This window comes from Bubalus bubalis, chromosome X, assembly GCF_019923935.1.
Source record: "Bubalus bubalis isolate 160015118507 breed Murrah chromosome X, NDDB_SH_1, whole genome shotgun sequence".
NCBI classification, from domain to species: Eukaryota; Metazoa; Chordata; class Mammalia; order Artiodactyla; family Bovidae; genus Bubalus; species Bubalus bubalis.
Window position 1 is genome coordinate 89,449,379 of NC_059181.1, and position 24,132 is coordinate 89,473,510.

The 24,132-nt window shown below is 44.0% G+C and overlaps 1 long non-coding RNA gene across 2 annotated transcripts; it reads right to left on the reverse strand.

Moving 5' to 3' along the window:
* Positions 1-8,568: 8,568 nt before the first annotated feature.
* On the reverse strand, positions 8,569-23,772 carry LOC123331882. 2 transcript variants are annotated; one of them, XR_006548685.2, is made up of 5 exons: positions 23,265-23,772; positions 22,966-23,020; positions 20,398-20,545; positions 15,913-16,203; positions 8,569-10,054 (listed from the first exon to the last, which is right to left on the reverse strand). It is a non-coding gene; the product is annotated as an uncharacterized LOC123331882 (long non-coding RNA). The 2 variants fall into 2 exon arrangements; XR_006548686.2 differs by lacking the exon at positions 8,569-10,054 and having other exon boundaries at positions 15,886-16,203.
* Positions 23,773-24,132: the final 360 nt, after the last annotated feature.

Consider the following 24,132-nt stretch of genomic DNA (forward strand, 5'->3'; position numbering starts at 1 on the left):
TCCTCTGCCTTTTCTAAAACCAGCTTGAACATCTGGAAGTTCATGGTTCATGTACTGCTGAAGCCTGGCTTGGAGAATTTTGAGCATTACTTTACTAGCGTGTGAGATGAGTGCAATTGTGCAGTAGTTTGAGCATTCTTTGCGATTGCCTTTCTTTGGGATTGGAACGAAAACTGACCTTTTCCAGTCCTGTGGCCACTGCTGAGTTTTCCAAATTTGCTGACATATTGAGTGCAGCACTTTCACATAATCATCTTTCAGGTTTTGAAATAGCTCAACTGGAATTTCATCACCTCCACTAGCTTTGTTCGTAGTGATGCTTCCTAAGGCCCACTTGACTTCACATTCCAGGATGAATGGTTCCAGGTGAGTGATCACACCATCATAATTATTTGGGTCATGAAGATCTTTTTTGTACAGTTCTTCTGTGTATTCTTGCCACCTCTTCTTAATACCATCTGCTTCTGTTAGGTACATACCATTTCTGTCCTTTATCGAGCCCATCTTTGCATGAAATATTCCCTTGCTATCTCTAATTTTCTTGGAGCAATCTCTAGTCTTTCCATTGTGTTGTTTTCCTCTATTTCTTTGCATTGATCACTGAGGAAGGCTTTCTCATCTCTCCTGCTATTCTTTGGAACTCTACATTCAGATGCTTTTATCTTTCCTTTTCCCCTTTGCTTTTCACTTCTCTTCTTTTCACAGCTATTTGTAAGGCCTCCCCAGACAGCCATTTTGCTTTTTTGCATTTCTTTTCCATGGGGATGGTCTTGATCCCTGTCTCCTGTACAATGTCAAGAACCTCTGTCCATAGTTCATCAGGTACTCTTATCTGTCAGATCTAGTCCCTTAAATCTATTTCTCACTTCCACTGTATAATCATAAGGGATTTGATTTAGGTCATACCTGTGTGGTCTAGTGGTTTCCCCCACTTTCTTCAATGTAAGTCTAAATTCGGCAATAAGGAGTTCATGATCTGAGCCACAGTCAGCTCCCGGTCTTGTTTTTGCTGACTGTATAGAGTTTCTCCATCTTTGGCTGCAAAGAATATAATCAATCTGATTTTGGTGTTGACCATCTGGTGATGTCCATGTGTAGAGTCTTCTCTTGTGTTGTTGGAAGAGGGTGTTCGCTCTGACCAGTGCATTCTCTTAGCAGAACTCTATTAGCCTTTGCCCTGATTCATTCTGTACTCCACGGCCAAATTTGCCTGTTACTCCAGGTGTTTCTTGACTTCCTACTTTTGCATTCCAGTCCCCTATAATGAAAAGGACATCTTTTTCGGGTGTTAATTCTAGAAGGTCTTGTAGGTCTTCATAGACCCATGCAACTTCAGCTTCTTCAGTGTTACTGGTTGGGGCATAGACTTGGATTACCGTGATATGGAATGGTTTGCCTTGGAAATGAATGGAGATCATTCTGGCGTTTTTGAGATTGCATCCAAGTACTACATTTTGGACTCTTTTGTTGACCATGATGGAAACTCCATTTCTTCTAAGGGATTCCTGCCCACAGTAGTAGATATAATGGTCATCTGAGTTAAATTCACCCATTCCAGTCAATTTTATTTTGCTGATTTCTAGAATGTTGACATTCACTCTTGCCATCTCCTGTTTGACCACTTCCAATTTGCCTTGATTCATGGACCTGACATCCCAGGTTCCTATGCAATATTGCTCTTTACAGCATCAGACCTTGGTTCTATCAGCAGTCACATCCACAACTGGGTATTGTTTTTGTGTTGGCTCCATCCCTTCATTCTTTCTGGAGTTATTTCTCCACTGATCTCCAGTAGCGTATTGGGCATCTACTGACCCATGGAGTTCCCCTTTCAGTATCCTATCATTCATTGAATAGCTCTAGTAATTTTCTGGTGGTGTCTTTAGGGTTTTCTATGTAGAGGATCATGTCATCTGCAAACAGTGCGAGTTGTACTTCTTTTCCAGTCTGGAATCCTTTTTTTAATTTCTTTTCTTTGATTGCTGTGGGCTAAAACTTCCAAAACTATGTTGAATATTAGTGGTGAGAGTGGGCACCCTTGCCTTGTTCCTGATTTTAGAGGAAATGTTTTCTATTTTTCACCATTGAGGATACTATTTGCTTTGGGTTTCTTTGAATATGGCTTTTATTGTGTTGAGTTATATTACTTCTGTGCCTGCTTTCTGGAGGGTTTTTTTTTTTTATCATAAATGGGTGTTGAATTTTGTCAAAGGATTTCTCTGCATCTATTAAGATAATCATATGGTTTTTGTCTTTCAACTTGTTAATATGGTGTAACACATTGATTGATTTGTGACTTTTGAAGAATCCTTGCATCCCTGGGATAAAGCCCACTTGGTCAAATGTATGATCTTTTTCATATGTTGTTGGATTCTGTTTGCTAGAATTTTGTTAAAGATTTTTGCATCTATGGTCATCAGTGGTATTGGCCTGTAGTTTTCTTTTTTGTGGCATCTTTGTCTGGTTTTGGTATTAGGGTGATGGTGGCCTTATAGAAAGAGTTTAGGAGTTTACCTTCCTCTGCAATTTTTTGGAAGTGTTTGAGTAGGATAGGTTCTGGCCCTTCTCTAAATTTTTGGTAGAATTTAGCTGTGAAGCCATCCAGTCCTTGGCTTTTGTTTGTTGGAAGATTTTTTATTACATTTTCAATTTCTGTGCTTGTGATGTGTCTGTTAAGATATTCTATTTCTTCTTGTTTCAGTTTTGGAAGGTTATACTTTTCTAAGAATTCGTCCATTTCTTCCAAGTTGTCCATTTTATTGGCATATAATTGCTCATTGTAGTCTCTTGTGATCTTTTGTATTTCCATGTTGTCTGTTGTGATATCTCCATCTTCATTTCTAATTTTATTTATTTGATTCTTCTGGCCTGAAGAGTTTCTATTGAAAGATCAGCTGTTATCTTTATGGGGATCCCTCTGAGTGTTATTTGTTGCCTTTCCCTTGCTGCTTTTAGTGTTTGCTCTAAGTTTTTAATATTTTTTTAGTTTGATTAATATGTGTCTTGGGGTGTTTTGCCTTGAGTTAACCTTTTTGGGACTCTCTGGTTTTCTTGGAGTTGAGTGGCTATTTCCTTCCCCATTTTAGGGAAGTTTGCAACTATTATCTCCTCAAGTATTTTCTAATTCCTTTTCTTTTTGTCTTCTTATGGGACACCTATGATTCGAATGTTGGGGTGATTAACCTTGTCCCAGAGTCTCTGAAGTTGTCCTCATTTAACTCTTTTTTCTTTTTTCCTTTCTGCTTCATTTATTTCCACCATTCTATCTTCCACCTCACTTATCCTCTCTTCTGCCTCAGTCATTCTACTGTTGGTTCCCTCCAGAGTGCTTTTAATCTCAGTTATTACATTGTTCATTATTGATCATCTCTTCTTTATTTCTTCAGGTCCTTGTTAAACATTTCTTGCATCTTCTCAATCCTTGTCTCTAGTCTATTTATCTGTAACTCCATTTTGTTTTCAAAATTTTGGATCATCTTTACTATTATTATTCTGAAGTGTTTTTCAGGTAGACTCCCTATCTCCTCTTCTTTTGTTTGGTTTGGTGGGGTTTTTTTTTTATCATGTTCCTTCACCTGCTGAATATTTCTCTGCCTTTTCATTTTGTTTAGATTGCTGTGTTTGAGGTGCCGTTTCTGCAGGCCAACAGGTTGTTGTTCCTCTTAATTGTGGATTCTGCTCCCTGTGGGTGGGGTTGGGCCAGTGGCTTGTCAAGGTTTCCTGGTTTGGGGAACTTGTGTCTGTGTTCTGGTGGGTAGAGCTGGATATCTTCTCTCTAGCGTGCAATGAGGTGTCTGGTAGTGAGTTTTGGGGTGTCTATGGGCTTGACATGGCTTTGGGCAGCCCATCTTTTAATGCTTAAGGTTGTGTTCCTGTTTTTCTGGAGAATTAGCGTGGTGTATCTTGCACTGGAACTTGACTCTTCAGTGGAGCTTAGTTTCAGTGTAGGTATGGAGACTTTTGGGTTAGCTCTTGTCTATTAATGTTCCCTGGAATAAGGAGTTCTATGATGTTCTAAAGTTCTGGAGTTAAGCCTCCTGCCTCTAGATTTCAGTCCTTCTCTTACAGTAGCCTAAATACTTCTCTATCCATATACCACAGAAGATGAAACCCTTAGGCTGATGGTGAAACAACTCTCCACAGCCAGGAACTGTGGAGCCAACAACAGCCAACTCCACAGCCAACAACTCTCCATACCCAGAGAGACTGACAGTTATATGAAGAAGAGAAGAAGGAGGAAGGAGATAGAGGTCACTTGGAGGAGAAAAGGGAGTGTCAAGAGGGGAGAGAGCAATCAAGCCAGTAATCAAATCCCTACGTGAAAATGGATACTGAAGATTAGATTCTTAAAGGTACAAAATCAGTTACAAATATAAAAAAGCAAAGATTAAAAACCTAGAATAGAGGTTAGACTCTGACAAATACAATATAAAAAATGTAAAACAAAATCGATCACAAAAATTAAAAAAATATATATGGAATTTTTTTTTTAAATAGGGTTTTTTTTTGAAAGGTAATAATAGTAGGCTATAAAAGTGAAAGGTAAGAGTCATAAAGAACTAAAATTTTAAAAAATTTAAAAGGTGATAATAGTAAAAATATACCTAGGAGTTTTTCGGGAGCTGTTGTGGGCAGTATGGGGTCAGTTCTGTGTCAGATAGTCCCTTCTTCTGGCTTGTACTTATTCTCAAGGTCTATAGCTGCCCCTCAAATACACAGTCTTAGCAATAATTGCAGGGTTTTATTCTGTTGTCCGTCACTTCTGAGGTGGTTCCCCTTTCTTTGTTTATTTTGCCTTTCTCTGTTTGCAAGTCTCTTCAGTGTCTAATTTCTGTCTTGACATGAGTGGGCGAAGGCTCACTTGTTCGATTGTGCTGTGGAGAGGGATGGACACTGCAAACAAATACCACTGGCATGTGTGGGGAGAGCTCACAGTGGATGGACCACACGGGGTTTGCCACAGCCCACGGGCATGTGTACTTCCCAGGTCCACACTGCTCAGCCTCCAGGGTGCTCTGCAAAGGCACTGTCCCAGGTGAGCCCTGCATTTTGAGCACTTCCCAGGTCTAAGCCTCTCAGATTCTTGGGTGCTCTGCAAGGTCACAGACCCACATGGGCTGTGCGTTTTGTGCCCTTCAGGTCCAAGCTGCTCAAGTGACTGGGTGCTTGGCAAGTGGACTGTCCCAGGTGGGCCATGCATATTATACACCTCCATGGTCCAGGCTGCTTGGTTTCCCGTATATGCTGTGAGGGCACAGTCCCAGGTTTGACGTGTGTCTCCTCTGGGGAGCTTACCTCAGGCTGTGACACTACTGGCAGATGTGAACCACCCAAGATCCCAGGAAGATGTGGTAAGCAACTGGCAGCCTGCTCAGTTTGCCGGAGGATGTGATCTCTGGGGCCAGTATTGCAGCCACTCCTTGCCTTCCAGCTCTGGCTGTCATATACATGCCTCTCTGCCTCCAGGGAGGTAGGGCCCTAAACGGCAGCCATCTTGCTCTCCTTTGGTATTCGTTAGGGGCACAATCTTTTGTTCTGTGAGGGCTCCAGGGGTCACCATGCAGGATTAGAGTCTTTCGCGGGAAAGGTCCTTTTTTTTTGTTTTGTTTTGTTTTGGTGATCCCATGGTTTGGGGGTTGCTATGTCACTTTAGCTCCCTTAGATTGTCCTCAAGGCATTCAAGCTCAGTCCTTACCCTAGGGACCGACGATGCAGCCTGCACCTCCTTGCCCAGCCCCACTTGCTGCTGGGCAGACGCACAGTATCTGGGCCACTTCTCCACTGGCAGTTGCGGTTTGGTGTGTATTCTGTGTGTTTCCCCTGCCCCCCCACCCGCCCCCCAGTTATGTTGCCTTCTGAGATTCCAAAGATCCTCACAGACACACCTGTGAGAGGGTTTCCTATTGTGTGGAAATGTCTCCTTGTTCACGACTCCCTCCCCAGGATGGGTCTCCATCCCTAAATCTTTTGTCTCAGTTTTCATCTCATGCATTTTGTCCTACCTCCTTTTGAGACTTCCCTGGTGACTCAGATGGTAAAGCGTCTGCCTACAATGTGGGAGACCCAGGTTCAATCTCTGGGTGGGGAACACCTCTTGGAGAAGGAAATGTCAAGCCACTCCAGTATTCTTGCCTGGAAATTCCCATGGATGGAGGAGTCTGGTAGGCTACAGTCCATGGGGTCACAGAGAGTCAGACTTGACTGAGAAACTTCACTTTCACTTCACCTACTTTTGAAGAGATTGGGCTGCCTTTCTGGGTGCCAGGTGTCCTCCACCAGCATCCTCTGCTAGCGTCTACAAGTTGTTTTGTGGACGTTGCTCAACATTCAAATGATCTTTTGATGAGTTTGTGGGGGAGAAAGTGGTCTCCCCATCCTATTCTTCCACCATCTTGGGACTGCCCCCTGGAGTAAAATTTTCAAAACATAAGTGCAGAAGTCTTCAGTGATATTTTTAGAACTTGTCTTTTATTGTGCTTCAGTGTATTGTAAAAAGTATACAAAGTCAGAAGTTTATTCTTCTATCATTAAACAGATTAGAATTCTCAGTATGTTAATAGGTCTCAGTATGTTAATAGGGCAAATGTAATAGGGCAAATGACTAGTTTCTGGAAAATCTATTTTTTAAAGACTGCATTTTATGTCTGTCCATTCTGTAAAAATGTAACTTTCTTGGTAAAGAATCCCATGGACGGAGAAGCCTGGTGGGCTACAACAACAAAGAAGCTCAGTAGTGTCCAACTCTTTGCGACCCCGTGGACTGTAGCCACCAGGCTCCTCCGTCCATGAGATTCTCCAGCCAAGAATACTGGAGTGGGTTGCCATTTCCTTCTCCAGGGGATCTTCCCAACCCAGGGATCGAACCCAGGTCTCCCGCATTGCAGGCAGACGTTTTAACCTCTGAGCCACCATGGAAGCCATATATATATATATATATTCAGAACCAGTTTATGAACCACATAAACTTACCAATCTCACGATTTTGTAATCTCATGACATACACACAGAGAATAACACAATGCAATGCAGAACCAGGCAGTATGAGACAAAAAGGTCTCTGAATAATAAAAGCTTTCATTTATTCAGCTTTTAACAAATATTTATTGAACAGTTATTAGATACTAACAACTGTATGAGATACATATGAGATACTATATGAGAACTGTAAGAGATATGAATACAAATGAGAGTAAGACAGATAATATCACTGCCCTCTTGTTTTCTAGTATGTGTATTGAGGGTCATGTGAAACAGGCAATGAGTAATAAAGCACTGTAAGGTGTGGAGTTACAGTAGGCGAGGTTCAGAAAAAGAATGAGACTGGCACTCTACAGGAACAGATCACCTTTAATGAGGCGAGAAGGGGCAGCAGTCATTAGTTAGCTGCTGCCCTTACCTAAGAAAAGAGTAAGTATATTTAGGTATGTATGAGGAAAGCTCCTGTCTTAAGGGGGCCTGTTCTTCTCCAAGGTCGCTGGGAGTAATTCTCTCTTAATGGCTGGGGCGAGGAGTTCTGGAGATCAGCCAGAGGCTGGGCCGGCTTGGAGCTGGGCGTAATCAAACTAATGCCTATTTTTTCTTTGTGTGAGAGAGTTCTTTTTTTTGCCTAGAATGGTGGGGAGGACCTGGAGGGGAGTTTTAACTCCAGGCTACCTTAAGCCATGCAACTTTCCTTCATTCCAGACTTTAAGGAATATATATAAAAAGAGAAAGAGATGTGGGTGTCATTAATGTTCAGGGCTTCTTTGTGCTGATAAATGAGGGTCAGGGGTTTGTAGTCTGGGAGGAAGGAAGTCTAAGGCCCATAGTGTTAATTTTTTATTCTCACTGCCAGGGTTTCAAGGAAAAGAACAGCCTTGACTTGGTCTCAAGAGATGGCCTGAATCCGTTCTTGGAGAAACCTTTGAAAGAGATTGAAGAGACAGGGTCCAAATAAGAGGAATAAAATGATAAGTACCAATGGTCCCAAGAAAGGGAGTAACCAAGGGAGGGCGTGTTGGAACAAGTTTTGGGGTGTAAAGGTTTTGTAACTTTTTTGTGGCATTCAATTCTGCCTCTAAGTTCTTTGACTCTACCATGGACTATGCCCGTTTCATTAACAAAATAGCAGCAGTCTTCCCCTAGAAAAAGGCAGGTCCCTCCCTTTTCTGTGATGAGAAGGTCCTGCTGCTGCTGCTGTTGCTAAGTCGCTTCAGTCGTGTCCGACTCTGTGCGATCCCATAGATGGGCAGCCCACCAGGCTCCCCCGTCCCTGGGATTCTCCGGGCAAGAACACTGGAGTGGGTTGCCATTTCCTTCTCCAATGCATGAAAATGAAAAGCGAAGTCGCTCAGTCATGTCCGACTCTTCACGACCCCATGGACTGAAGCCTACCAGGCTCCTCTGCCCATGGGATTTTCCAGGCAAGAGTACTGGAGTAGGGTGCCATTGCCATCTCCATGAGAAGGTCCAGGGCTCGCCTATTTTGTATGGCCACATAAGGTAACGAGTTAATTTGTCTTTGTATTGAAATGAAGGATTCTGCTACTTGCTCCATATCCTCATTAAGTTCTTGGGACAGCTTGTAGTAAAAATGGGCTGAGGTTGAGATGCCCCCAATCCCGGTGCCTAGGGCTGCTGCTATGCCAGTACCAATCAGGAAGGGGGCTATGACAGTTCGTCTTTTTCTGTGGGAAATTTTCCCTTGGGGGTAGACTATTTGTTCTACCTCTTCTTTGAGGAATGTTAGACCTGGGGTCAGGAAGACCAAGATCAAGGTCCAGGGGGTGTCAAGAGGGAGACATGAATATGCATAGGTCCCAAAGAGAATGAAGATTCCAGGTTGGTGCAATTATTTGTACTGTTCCAGAGAACCCAAGTGGAACAGAAGGAAGGAGCGGAGTTTGTTAAGACCAGTGTAGTTGGGACTAGAGTAGTTGATACAGGTTGGGTTTGAAGAGACTGAGAGTAGGACATTGTCAGACACTGGCCCAATAAGTTGTGTGGTTTTTTGTTGGGAAGGGAAGGTATAGTTGTCCTGTGACAGCCAGGTTGAGGGTAAGGGAATTGCTATGTATGGTGAGGGAGACCGTGACCTGCATATCCAACACTGGGATGTGTGTCGTGTGTACTGGAAGAATTAGAAGAGTTGAGAAGGCAGGTAAGGTGTTGGTTATCAGAGTGAGGTTTTATGTGAGGTCGTAATTGGGAAAGGAGGTCTAGGTGTTTATAAGGCTTAGGGGTCGCCTGCAACTGGGAAATTAAGTTCTTTATAACTTTTTTTTTTCTGCTTTTAATCTAGTATCCCACCCCCGTCTGAGTACCCCCAGTGGGTAATGGGATAGAAACGTATTTTTTTCCATTTGGCTTATGGCAGGTGCTCATGAAACTTCCTCTCTTTTGTAGTTTAACAGTGAGTAGGGGTTTGGACTTTCCCCCCTCCCCCAGGTTCATGGTGCATGGTCTTGGAGCCGTATTATAACATGAGGAATGAACATAGGAATAAGTGTCTGAGCAGGGGCAGGGACTAGCCAGAAGGCTGGGGAGCACAGCAAGGATAAGGAACAGAGGAGTCATGGTTCTGTTAGTTAGGCAGTGCAGAGGAAATAGTACCCTAGGAGTAGAACACAGCTAACAACCTAGGTGATACCAATGGAAAGACAAAGGATAAGTGACCAGTCCTGAGGGGAGATAGTTATTAGGCCTATAGCAAGGACTAAGATTAAGAGTGCAGTTATAGTTAGAGACAGGAAGAGGCCAGTCAGGGTGTGGGGCAGAAGGTCCCAAGTTGGTGGTTGCTTGAATCTGAGGAGGAAAAGTGTTCATTAGGATGTAGAGAATGAGAGTAAAGAAACCAATTTCGTCTGGAGTCAGGTTGTAGAAGGTTCCCTGAAGCCACAGTTGAGACACCAGCATGGCCAGGTCTTCGAAGGAGCTTCCTGTCAGGGTGCTGGTCCAGAGGTCTTGTAGTAGTTGAGTCAGGAATAGCTGTAGGTTGAAGAGTGTCCAGGTCATTCAGTGTCTTCTTGGATGCTTGACAGAGGTTGTCGCCGGGTGATTTTTAAGGAGGTAAGCTCTGTGAGAGAGACCTGATATGGGTCAGTTAAGGAGGGCAGCACAGGATCAGAGGTGAGGTGAGAGAGGTGTACCCAGGTGGTGACTCCAGTGGGTAATGGGATGGAAACATATTTTTTTTTTGCAAAGGCAGTTTAATGTCTTAAGACACTTGTACCATGCACAAAACTTTCTACTTGCCACAAACCTTTTCTATACTTTCTGTATTCATCACTTTGTCCATTCACAAAACAGCCATCTATAAGCCATATTTCCTTTTTCTCTTAATAAAATGTAATTCTTATACCTTTTTTACTGAAAATATGCATCTTACTTTCTTTCAGAAACCATGAACTGTTGTTTAGCTCACTTATAAATTAACTTCAGCAATATTATCCAGAGACAGACATATACTGAGACATACATATATATCCAGACAGACAGAAATCTTAGTTTTCTGCTTTACGAATTAAAATGTCTCTTTGCCCTCTTTTTTTGCTTTAAGTTGTACTAATCTGTCTAAGGCTGACATCTCAGGCAAACTGGGTTATATATTTCAATAACATGATAAGAATTAACTACAAGCTTTTGCCTAGGCATGTCTCTGTTATATCAGGGTTGGAGCTTTTGGGTCAGGAACAGCTGTAGGTTGAAGAGTGTCCAGGTCATTCAGTGTCTTCTTGGATGGTCGACAGAGGTTGTCGCCGGGTCATTTTTAAGGAGGTAGGCCCTTTGAGAGAGACCTGATACGGGTCAGTGAAGGAGGGCAGTGCAGCATCAGAAGTGACCCGTTTTAGGTGAGAGAGGTGTGCCCAGGTGACCACCTCGAGTTTAGCTGCAGTTGGGGTAAGCAGTATGATTTTGAATGGTCCCTGCCACTTTGGGTTTAGGTCACCCTGGGGATTATCTGACAGACTGACCATGTTCCCAGTTAGACCATGTCCCCAGTTTGTAAAGGGGGCAAGGGGGCTTGGGGGTCGGGGCAGGCAGGTTGTGGTTGATGAATTTCCAGAGGGCATTGTGGAGTTCCGCCAGCAGAGGGGAGTGTAGGAAGCTTGGTATGGGAGGAGGTTCAGCGGGGAGTCCAGGAGGGAGCATGGGCCTTCCGTACATCACCTCAAAGGGGCTCAGCCCCAGGGGCTTTCTGGGTAAAGCCCACACTCTGAGAACAATTGGCAGAAGTTTAGTCCAATCCAGATGTACCTTGAGGATTAATTTGCTAAGAGTTTCTTTGATTATTCTATTCATCCTTTCTACCTTTCCTGAGGACTGGAGACTATATGGAATGTGAAATTTCCAGGGTATCTGTAAGAATTGGACACGTTGGGTGACCTTGGAAGTAAATTCCAGGCCCTTATCACAAACCTGAGGATAATTTCTGTGAGGAGGATTTGGGCCACAGTGTGGGCTCTTTTGTTTGTAGTGGGAAATGCTTCTACGCATCCCGAAAAAGTGTCCACAGGACCAGGAGGTATCTGAATCACTGAACTGGGGGCATATGAGTAAAGTCTATCTGCCAATCCTGTGCTGGGAGGCTGCCTTGCATTTGGTGGATTGGAAAGGAAGTAGGTTTAAGGTTGGAATTGGGATTAATACATTGACATGTTTGACAGGAGTGGGTAAAGTTACCTAAATATTGTTGGTCAGCAGTGGATATGGGGAAGTGGTTACAGAGGAACTGTTGGGAGTATCTTGGATGAGGGATGAAAGAGTGAGTGTAAAAAAAAAAAGAGTGAGTGTAGATAAGAGAGGATTTTTCTGGTGGTGGGAGGGTTGGATGGAGTCAGAGCTAAAATGACAGGGGACTGAAGGGAGGGATGGGCTAGGGCTCTCTCTTTTGCCTTCTGGTCTGCAGCATTGTTGTAGGCTGATATGAGACTTCCCTTTTGATGTCCCCTATAGTGGAGGATGGCGGCTTTGTTTGGTAAGAATGCTGCTTCTAGAAGTTTGTGGATCAGGTCTGAATTAATAATGGGAGATCCCCTTTGGGTTAGGAAACCTCTCTCTCTCCATATTAGGATGTTTGAGTGATGTTATGTTATAGGCATATGTAGAGTCTGTGTGGATGTTAACCCTTAGATTTTTAGCCAGAGTCAAAGCTCTGGTGAGAGCTATCAGTTCTGCCTGTTGGGAGGTGGTGTGAGGTGGCAGAAGTGAAGCTTCAATTGTCTGGGTCTCGTAATTGTGGCAAAGGTCCCCCTGGATGATGGCATATCCTGCTGCAGAGGGTGGGGATTTTTGAGAGCTGCCATCAACGAACCAGTGTGGGGCATCTGGGTCTAGGATGGGCTGATCTGTTAAATGTTGAAAGGGGTTTTGAGTAAGATCTACTGTTAGGCTGCAGCTATGTAGGAGAGGGTCTGTTGTAGAGGACATGGGTAATAAGCTGACGGGGAGGGGAGAGCAGGGGGAAAATGAAAGCCGAGGGTCGAGGAGAAAGGCATGTAGGACTTGCACCCTGGAAGGGGGAAGGGAGAGGAAAGCCCGATGTGATAGTAAGTCTTGGAAGGTATGTGGAGAACAAACTGTTAAAGGGGCATGTCTAGAGAGTTTATTTGCTTCGGGTACAAGGGCTGCTATAGCAGCCATGGCATGTATGCAGGGAGGCCACCTCCTTGGTCACATGTCAAGCTGTTTTGACAGATAGGCTATGGGAGCCCAGGTGTCTCCAGCCTGCTGACATAGAAGTCCCAGGGCCTGTCCTTGTTTGGAATGGGCAAAGAGAAAGAATTGTCTGGTGTGATCTGGCAGGTGTAGAGGTGGCTCTGGGTGAGCTGGCAAAGAGGATTGGCCAGCGAGGAGGGGTTAAAGAGGGGCTCATCCAGACATCCTTTAGTTGCCTCATAGAGCGGCTTTACAATGAGGGAGAAGTTAGGGATCCAGATACGGAAAAAATTTAGGAGGCCAAGGATAGACAGGAGTTCCCTTTTTGTTTTTGGAAGTGGACAGTTAATTAAGGCCTGGATTCTGTCTGCGGGAATAGTTTTTTGTTGGTGGGATATGGAGAGCCCCAAGTAGGTGACGTTTGTCTGTACTACTTGGGCTTTGGATTGGGACACCCAATAACCCCAGGATCCCAGGGCCCCAAGGAGTTTGGCAGTATGTTGGAGAGTTTTCGGGTTGGGCTACAAAGGAGGAGGTTATCAACGTATTGGAGGAGATGACTTGGGGCTAGATCGAATGTCTGTAGATCCTTTTGTAAAACCTGTCCAAAAAAGTGGGGGCTCTCTCTGAACCCCTGGGGGAAAACTGTCCATGTTAGTTGTGAAATGTGAGTCTCAGAGTCTTGCCAAGTGAAGGCGAAAAGGGGTTGGGAGAAGGGGTGGAGGGGAATAGTGAAAAAGGCATCTTTGAGATCTAATACTGTGAAGTGGGTTGCAGTTGAGGGTATGGCAGACAGAAGGGTTTAAGGATTAGAGACTACTGGGAATGTCAGCGTAATAGCCTCATTGATTTTTCTCAGGTCCCGGACCAGTCCCCAAGAATTTGGTCCCTTTCTTACTGCCAGAATAGGGGTGTTGTGTGGTGAATGGGTAGGAATTAAGATAGAGGCTTGAAGAAGATGGTCTATGATAGGCTTAAGTCCCTTGTGGGCCTCTGGGGTGAGAGTATTGTTGTTGGGTGATTATAGTTGAGGGGTCTTTTAGGGTAATGTTGACTGGGGGATGATGTTTGGCTGTTTGGCTATGGATGGGTGATCAGTGTCTCAGACTTGGGGGTCTAAGGCGGGTAGATCCAAAGGCAAGTCGGGGGTGAGGGATAGGGACTGTCCAGGTGCCATCTGCATGCAGAATATATAGACTGTATCGAGGTGGGGGTATGGTAATAAAGACTCCCAACTTGTATAATAGATCTCTCCCTAGGAGAGCCATTGGGCATTTAGGCATTATGAGGAATGAGTGTATGAGGATCGAGTAATGGAGTGCTGATTTTTGGCCTTAAGGGAACTCCACAGACTCACTTGATTTTGAGTTCTGAGTCTTGAATTAGGCTGGAGTAGGAAATTGAGAAAGCAGCTCCAGTGTCGACTATAAAGGTCGTCCTTTTTCCAGCCACTACCCCGTCTACCCTAAGTTCCAAGCTTGTGGAACACGGGCTGGGGGGCTGGAACCTGGGCCCCGTCATTGGAATAACTCTCGTAGTGTTGGGCTGGGGTTCTGGGGAGAAGTGGGGATCTCCCCAGGGGCACCAGGGCGTCTCTGTGGACATTCCATTTTCCAGGTTTGGAAGGTGGGGACCTCTTCAGGGGCATCAGCACGTCCCTGGGGACAGTCCATCTTTCAGCGTGCCCACTGGCTACAGGTTGGGCATGCCTTTGCCCATCGTTCTGACGGGTTGCATTGGAAGCAGGGTCCAGGCCAGGCGGGGGCAGGGAGTCTTAAGTTCCAGTCTGCGATGACTTGGGCTGGGCTGATCTCTTCCTTAATTGCTACCACCAAAAGGGCATATTTAGCTTTTCTCTCACGGTCTCTTAGCTTCTTCCTATTATTGAACACCTTGAAGGCTACTTCTAGGTCTCTTTGGGGGGGGGTGTCTCAGGGCCCTTCTCTAGTTGTTGAAGCTTGCATCTAATGTCAGGGGCGGACTGGCTGATGAACTGAACATGAAGGTAGAGTAACCCAGCAGGGGTGGTGATATCTAGGTTGATGTACTTTTGGACTGCCTCTATGAGGCATGCCAAGAATAAGGCTGGAATTTTGTCTGCCCCTTGGGTGATTTCTGACTTTATCATAATTGACATAGATATGAGTATTTTTCTGCATTCCTAGAAGGCAAGTAATCATATGATTGAGTCTCTTGATACCTGGGTCATTGGGCTGGTAAGTCCAGTGGGGATCTAACTGAGGCACCACCTAATCAGCAACTGGGCTATCTCAGTCTTGGTTATGTAAGTGATTGGCATAGGCTTTTGCTGCTTGCCAGATACGGTCTTTTTCATCTGGAGTGAGAGTGGCATTTGGGATATATGTCACTCCATGTGAGGTAATAGGCCTGGGAGAGTCTCAGGAATTCTTTTCTTTATCTTCTATCTGGCTCATATCTGACAATGAAAATGGCACGTGGACTTGGGTGGGGCCCTCTGGTCCTCCTACCTCTCAGGGGAAACATATGTTGGGTACGTGACCATGTGGCAGGAAGGGAGGGGAGAGGGAGTCAGGGAGATGGGGTAGCGGGGGAGTCAGGAGAGGTTTTGGGGTCAGTAGGTAAATTGGATGAGGGGGAAGGAGAGGGTTGGCAGGGTGGCAGATAGGGAGGGGGCTCGTCCACTGGGTCAAACTCGAGGGGTGCGGAAGGTCGTGACTGGCGGTTAGTTGAAGAGCCCTTTTGTTTGGGAGGCAAGGTGCATAGAAGGACTTCATGGGTGGAGCAGTTCTTGCATAGGGAGGGCCTGCTCCAAAGGGCCCAAAAGGCTCGGGCATATGGGATCTCCGATCCTTTGCCATTCCATTTGAGGAAGTTAGTGAGATCTGATAAAATACTGAAATCAAAAGTCCCGAACTCAGGCCAGTGATTTTGGTTGTTTAATTGATTGTTTAATTGATATTGAAGCCAGATCTGTACACAGAGTTGTTTTAAGCGGCTAGCCTTGAGTTCAGTCAGAGAGAGTGGCTTGAGATTTTTGAGAACACAGGTCAGAGGGGAACCCTTTGGGACAGACTGGTGAGACAGACCCCATAATTGAAAGGCAAGCAGAGGCTCCTATTGGGAGCTTGAGTCGTGACCCGTAGTCACAATAGTAGTTATGAGAAAAGAGCTCTGTGTTGAGGTGGAGCATCCCCCACCATCGCCTACAGAGTGGCCCTAGGCTGGGGGTCCCTGGGACCCAGAGAGGACTAAGTTTTAGGGTGCCTCTAGAAAACTGTCCAAATTGGATCTTACCTTAATTTAGGGGCCGGCTTGAATGGAGTGTTGTATGTAAAGCAGTCGAATGCCAAAAGGCCTCTGTCCTGGAGTTGGTTGGTCTTGAGAAAAAGAGTATAGAGAAACCAGGGAGAGAGAGAGAGGCCAATATTCCTCGGAGTATGTGGAAAACCAATAAAGCCCTTACATAGGACTTGTATCGCTCACAGGGCGTCCTCTTGAAGAGTTCTTGAAAGCCCGGGCAGGAAAGTGGGCTCAGCAGGCTTCCACGCTCCAAAGAGCTGGCCGTGGAGAAGGAACCTCAACCTCCTGGATTTTGGCACCAAAAATGAAAGGTACAGAGTTAGAGTAGGCGAGGCTCAGAAAAAGAACAAGACTAGCATTCTACAGAACAGATGACCTTTAATGAGGTGAGAAGGGGCAGCAGTCAGATTAGGGAACTGCTGCACTTATCTAAGAGAAAGCTACTGTCTTAAGGGGGCCTGTTCTTCTGCAAGGTTGCTGGAGTAGTTCTCTCTTAAATGGCTGGGGCAAGGAGTTCTGGAGATCAGCCAGAGGCTGGGCCAGCTTGGAGCTGGGTGTAATCAAACTAATGCCTATTTTTTCTTTGGGTGAGAGTTCTTTGTTTTGCCTAGAATGGTGGGGAGGACCTGGAGGAGAGTTTTAACTCCAGGCTACCTTGAGCCATGCAACTTTCCTTCAAGCACCTTGCAAAATGAGTCTCATAAGGAGACAAATGCTATAAGGAAAATAAGATGCAACTCAGAGTGCGGAGAAGGCAATGGCACCCCACTCCAGTACTTTTGCCTGAAAAATCCCATGGATGGGGGAGCCTGGTGGGCTGCCGTCTATGAGGTCAGAGTCAGACATGACTGAAGTGACTTAGCAGCAGCAGCAGCTAATAGAATAACTAATCAAAAGTACTGTTTTGTACATGTTAAAGATGCCAGTTAGACACACAAAAGCTGTTACCAAGAAAAAAGAAAAGTGAAGTCACTCATTGTCTGCCTCTTTGCCACCTCATGGCCTGTAGCCTACTGGGCTCCTCCGTCCATGGAATTTTCCAGGCAATACTGAAGTGGGTTGTCATTTCCTTCTCCAGTTACCAAAAAGTTATAAAACTTTTTCATACAGAAGCTCCTCAGGTCCTCTGTCAGAATTATTTCTCTTATTTTATGCACAGATTAAATGAACTTGGTCTGCTGTTTCTTTCACCCACAGCCGAGTAAAAGCTTGGCATCTCTTTGTGTTTCTAGCACTTGGGATACCATATATATGTAATTCCCTGCTGAAAATATCCACTCAACCTAACATGTTCCAAGCTAAATCTTTCTCTTCACACTACTTCTGTATTTTTAATGCAACTTGATGATTCCTTTAGTCATCCTTTTAATCAAGCTTTTTCCTAGACTCTGCCCCTCCCTTATTCCAATGAATCACTAAGTTGTGTTGAGTAATACCTCCCAAATGTCTCTCATCGCTCTCCTACTCTCCTTCTGAACTGCTACTACCATTCAAGACCACATTACTTCTTGTCTGGATTACCACATAAGCATATGTTACAGTACAGTCTTCTTGAAAGTTTAAGTCACTCAGTTGTGTCCAACTCTTCTTAACCCCATGGACTGTAGCTCACCAGGCTCCTCTGTGCATGGAATTCCCCAGGCAAAAATACTGGCTTGAGTTGCCATTCCCTTCTCCAGGGGATCTTCCTGACCCAGAAATCGAACCCATCTCCTGCATTGCAGGCATATATACTCTTTACCATCTGAGCCACCAGGAAAGTCCATCTTCAATCATCCTTTACCCGCTACATTTTTGGTAACTCTTGATTATCCTTCAAAACTCAGCTCAGTGATAACTTCAGAAGACTTCACAGACAACTCTGGCTTGTTCCCTCTCACCCCATCTAAATTAGATAACCTCTATTATATGTCCCTGTAGTACCCTGTGATTAGTTTTAGCATCTAGCACATGGTATATTTGCCTCTTCACTTCTCTGTCCTTCCATTGCTCTGTGGGCTCCTAGGTATGTTAGGGATTGTATCTTTTATTGTCACATCTCCGATGTCCACTGTGGTGTCTGACATGTGATTGACACTCAATAAACATTTGTGAATGAACAAATGCTTGAACCAAATTAGAAAATCTGCCTAAAGGGAAACTGGCAACAGTAAGAAATGGTAGCTTATACTTGTATAAGTGAAGGAAACAGTGAAGTCATTAAAAAAACTCAGAAAGTACCAGTCTGGGGTCACTTTGGTCCCCTCACTTCATGGGAAATAGATGGGGAAACAGTGGAAGACTATTTTTTGGGGCTCCAAAGTCATGGCAGATGGTGACTGCAGCCATGAAATTAACACATTTACTCCTTGGAAGGAAAATTATGACCAACCTAGACAGCATATTAAAAGGCAGAGACATTACTTTGCCAACAAAGGTCCGTCTCATCAAGGCTATGGTTTTTCCAGTAGTCGTGTATGGATGAGTTGGACTATAATGAAAGCTGAGCACCGAAGAATTAATGCTTTTGAATTGTGCTACTGGAGAAGACTCTTGAAGAGTCCCTTGGACTGCAAGGAGATCCAACCAGTCCATCCTAAAGGAGGTCAGTCCTGGGTGTTCATTGGAAGGACTAATGTTGAAGCTGAAACTCCAATACTTTGGCTACCTGATTTGAAGAGCTGACTCATTTGAGAAGACCCTGATGCTGGGAAAGATTGAGGGCAGGAGAAGGGGACAACAGAGAATGAGATGGTTGGATGGCATCACCGACTCAATGGACATGGGTTTGGGTGAACTCCAGGAGTTGGTGATGGACAGGGAGGCCTGGTGTGCTGTAGGGGTCACGAAGACTTGGACATGACTGAGCGACTGAACTGGGGTCACTTAGCATTGACTGGGACTGTTAGTATTATACTGTATTATAATTTTCTATTATGGTTTGTATAGCGTAATGCAGTCATTCCCACTAATTTTAAAAACATCAGAATACCTAGAAAAGATGATTTGGTAGCTTCCATTTAAGAAAATGTGGGAACATGTACTACGTAATAGGACTTATAACGTAAGACTAATCTACATCAAACCAGGTTTGGGGAAAGTAATTAAAGACAAAGTTTTTTAAAATTTATTTTAGTTGGAGGCCAGTTACTTTCCAATATTGTGGTTTTTGCCATACATTGACATGAATCACCCATGGGTATACATGTGTGTCCCCCCATCCTGAACCCCCCAAACCCCCCCTCCCACCTCCCTTCCCAACCCATCCCTCTGGATTGTCCCAGAGCACCAGGTTTGAGTGCCCTGCTTCATGCATTGAACTTACACTGGTCATCAATTCTACATATGGTAATATACATGTTTCAATGCTATTCTCTCAAATCATCCCACCCTCACCTTCTCCCACACATAGTTCAGTAGTCTGTTCTTTACATCTCTGTCTCTTGTTGTCTTGCATATTGGGTCATCATTACCATAAAGAGTAGTTTTAACACACACAGTTCTGGAATTTATGTATTTTTTCCAAATTGATTTGGAGATTTAGATATAGATAAATATCATAACTGAAACCCAAATCATTTTTACAAAGGTACTATTGAGTTCATTTTCTGAGACCATCCTTAAAAATCTTTCATATACTATACAGTTAGAAAAAAATGTTTCTCTAGTGGAAATGTCTTCAAAATGATCATGACTTATGTAAATAGTTATGAATGCTCTAATGTAAAGGAGCTTAGAAGTAATGATTTATGCCTAGATCTTTTGTTTTATTGCTGATTATTATACTCTTTGGCCTTTTTTTCCTATCCCTGATGTTTTCCCATAAAACTCTTCTTGCAATGCAGGAACAAGGGCTTGATCCCTGGGTCAGGAAGATCCCCTGGAGAAGAAAATGGCAACCCACTCCAGTATCTTGCCTGGAAAATTCAATGGCCAGAGGAACATGGCATGCTACACAGTCCATGGGGTCACAAGAGTCGGATATGACTTAGTGAGTAGACCACCAACCACCATCAGTTAAGTAGCTCAACAAATGGCTAGAGTACATATACCAAATGTAGGTAATAAAGATATAGGCAACTATGAATCCATATTAAGTGATCAACGGCCATCTAAACATTTAGAAATGATTGATGACCATCATTTGGAAGCAGCAGAACCAGGACACATTGTTGCTACAGTTTGGAAGTGGAGTGGGTAAGGTGAGTAGATTGGGGAATAGGGAAAACAAAAGGAGAGCAAAGTCCATTAAGTCTTTTCTGTACATAAAATATTATTCAAGCTTTTAAACATGTAACATACAGATTAACATATGAATTAACTTTTCCTTCGGAGAAGGAAACCTCTTATTAGGGCGAAAGAAAATTTCAGGATGGGCAATCAGTATGCGAGTTCTGTCACTGCAATTTCAAGTTGGTTTTGAAGAGTGACATGCTGTGTAAGACTGGGAAGCTATTGAGACAAAAATCCTTTCCAAAGGGAGACCAAGATCAGTCTTACCTTTTTAAGGTCAGTACTTTAAAACACACACGTTTCTCATGCAACATAAAAAAAAAATCATTCTATACTCTACAGTCCCTAGTAGCAATACTACAGAGTTTATACACAGGAAGTAGCTTGAGAAGTGCTGTTGTTTGACAGTGGAAACCTGCAAATCACAAAAATAATCATATATTTATTTAATGCCTATTATATGCTATGCTTTCATTTTTTCTCTTTTAATCCCCTTTAACAAGCTTATAAGGCAGGTACTATTATTATCCCTTTTTCCAGATGAGAAAATTAAGGGCTCCAGGAGGTGATGTTAATTGCCCCAAATAATAATAACATAGCAAGTGATGGAATTGTCATCAAGCACAGGCATCTGGATCTCCAAGAGCTATGTATTTTCCCACTAAGATATCTTGTTCTGTGCACTGGCAAGCACCATTTTCCTTTCCCTTCATAACCTCTCTAACCCATGTTTCTGGATATGGGAATAAATGTGGCACATTGGCTTATTGAAATTGAAGGTGTGAATGTGGCAACATATGGTTACGATTCCATAACCCGAGCTATGCCTGGGGCATTTGCACCAGCGATTCATAGCAGGATTGTCTAATGTGATTTGAGGACTACATAACCTTAGAGGTTTACAGGGCTTTCTCACCAGGATGTGTCATGGGCCAGGCCAAAGGGGGACAATATTAAACGGTACTAAGTAGATGTGAGAGCCCTGTGGGAGTGAAGGAATAGTCCTACTGAGTCCTTGGCAGTGCTGAGACACCTGTAAGATGCTTTCCTGGAATACGATTCAAGGATGGAGTCATATTAAACCTTCAGTGTAGAATTTTGTGGTTTATGAATGTTTCAGCCAAGTGTGGCACCTCTGATGGTTACTAATGACTATCTTAAGTATAATCTAACAGGATTTTTAAAAAAAGAAAAATATGTGTTTTACACTGGAAAGAGGAAATATATTTCTTTCCACTGAGACAGAAACCAAAATATTTCAGTCATTCCTGTGACTCTAATGAATCAGAGACATGGTTAGCTTACCAAAGACGGAGAAGCAAAATACATTCTCTGTTGTCCCTGAAGAATTTCAGGGTAAAAGATTTTTATAAAGGCTTCAACTTTGAATGAATGAATGAATGAGAAGTTCCTTTGTCTGATGGCCACTGCTCCCTGCTGAAAATATTTTCTCAAAGAGATGATGTTGTATCTGCTACTCTGAAAAATCCACTAAAATCTGTATACAAATTGAAAGAACTGCTTATTAGAACTTACTATGTTTTAAGCCCTTGCTAATATAATACCCACGAGAACTATGTAATGTTGGGTACTCTTACTGATGGGCTTCCTAGGTAGCTCCATGGTAAATCTGCCTGTCAATGCAGGAGACGCAGATCTGATTGCTGCGTCAGCAAGATCTCTTGGAAATGGCAACCCTCTTCAGTATTCTTGTGTAGAGAATCCCACAGAGGACCCTGGCAGGCCAAAGGGTCAGACACAACTGAGCACATATGCACTCTTAATATTATTTTACAGATGAGGAGATAGCCTTGGAGTACTTATATTTCTTGATCTAGGTTACACAGCTGTAGACTAGTGATTTTACATTAGTCCACAAATCACTCCCTTTACTACTATACTGTTTTAAAATTTTGAGTATAGAGTACCCTTAAAGTAACTCAGTCCAGCAAAAAGAATACAGATAATAGCAGAGATAGGAAATTAAGCTCAGTCTTCCTTGAGGAGGACTTCCCTGGTAGCTCAGATGGTAAGCATCTGCCTGCAATGCAGGAGACCTGGGTTTGATCCCTGGGTGGGGAAGATACCCTGGAGAAGGAAACGGCAAGCCACTTCAGTACTCTTGCCTGAAAATTCCTATGGACGAAGGAACCTGGTAAACACAGTCCATGGCGTCGCAAAGAGTCGGACACTACTGAGCGACTTCACTTTCTTTTCCCTTTTCTTTGAGGAATCAAACATTTAACCAGTACCTGAAGATGCCTCAGAAGTGCCCAACAGTAGTAAGAAACTGGCCCAAAGTTTGTCTGTCTGCAGAGCTAATTTATATAATAGAACTACTATCTTTACTTGTTGCATGGTGGAGGTGAAAAGGTAAGGCAATCACCTTTCTACACCACATCTAGGCTGAAAGTGTGTGTATGCTTGGTTGCTTCAGTTGTGTCTGACCCTTTGATCCCCCAGTCTTCTGTCCAAGGAATTCTCCAGGCAAGAATACTGGTTTCCATTTCCTCCTCCAGATATCCCCAACCCAGGGATCGAACCCCTATCTCCTGTGTCTCCTACATTGTAGGCAGATTCTTTACCGGTAAGCCCCCACTTTCTGCTGAAAAAATTTTTGTTCCTTCCTAATGTCTAGAGAATCAAGTTCTGATTCTTTACCTTGTTATTCAGGGCTGGCCACAAGATGAACACAACGTAACTTAGCAATTTGTTCTTAGGCCATTCTCATACTGCAGACTAGAGCAAGTTTGGAATCAAGGATAACATGCAGCTCAAACAAACAAGATTTTATTAAGCATGCAACAAGTCATATTGTTAGTGAAAACTACTTACAGCAGTTATAATTTCTTCCCGGGTACTCAGGTAGTGCCAGTGATAAACAATCCGCCTGCAATGCACACACACACAGAAAAAAATGAGGCGTGGGTTCTAGCTCTGGGTCCAGAAGAACCCCTAGTGGAGAGCATATCACCCACTCAAGTATTCTTGCCTGGAAAATCCCACGGATATAGGAGTGTGGCGAGCTACCATCTATAGGATTGCATAGACTCAAAAACACAACTGAACACAGGCAGTTAAGTTTGCACATTGACAACTTGAACTAGGAACAGAACTGATTACTGACACCTCACCTTAGGGGCAGTATGACCTAGGAACAGTGCCAGTTACTAACAGCTCGACCTAAGGGAAAGACAAGTGCCAGTTAGTGACAACTCAAGCTATGGACAGCTCCGGTGACAGCTCACATCAAAGGGATCTCCACTGGCGGCTCACATCACGAACAGCCCAAAGGGCGGCTCCAGTGGAAACTAACCCTTATTACTCAGAACAGCTGTAACCTCGCACGAAACCGAAGTTATTCTGGCTTTCTTTCTTTATACCTTTGGTCTCCACACCCTGGAGCCTGATTGGTTATGCCCTATGCAAAATAGGTGACAGTACTTACATGCCTCTGATTGGTTACACAGGAGTACTCGAGCAAGGGGTGTGTGTTTCCCCAGGTTAGGCCCTATGCAAATATTGGATGGTGCGAGCATGTGCCTGATTGGTTACACCCAGGACCGACCAATCAGGGAAGAGGGTGTGTTTTCCCTGGTGAAACTGAAAGTGAAAGTTGCTCAGTTGTATCCAATTCTTTATGACCCCATGGATTATAGCCTGACAGGCCCTTCTGTTCATGGAATTCTCCAGGCAAGAATTCTGCAGTGGGAGTTCCCATCACAAGGGGATCTTCCCAAACCAGGGATCGAACCCAGGTCTCCTGCATTTTAGGCCGGTTCTTTACCGTCTGAGCCACCCGGGAAGCCTAGGAATACTGGCCTGGGTAGCGTATCCCTTCTCAGGGGATATGCCTGACCCAGGAATCCAACTGGGGTGTCCTGCATTGTAGGCTAATGCTTTACTTGCTGAATTTTCCCAGGTTTGGCCCTATGCGAATATGGGATGGTGTCAGCATGTGCCTGATTGGTTACACCCAGGACCAATCAGGGAAGGGGGTGT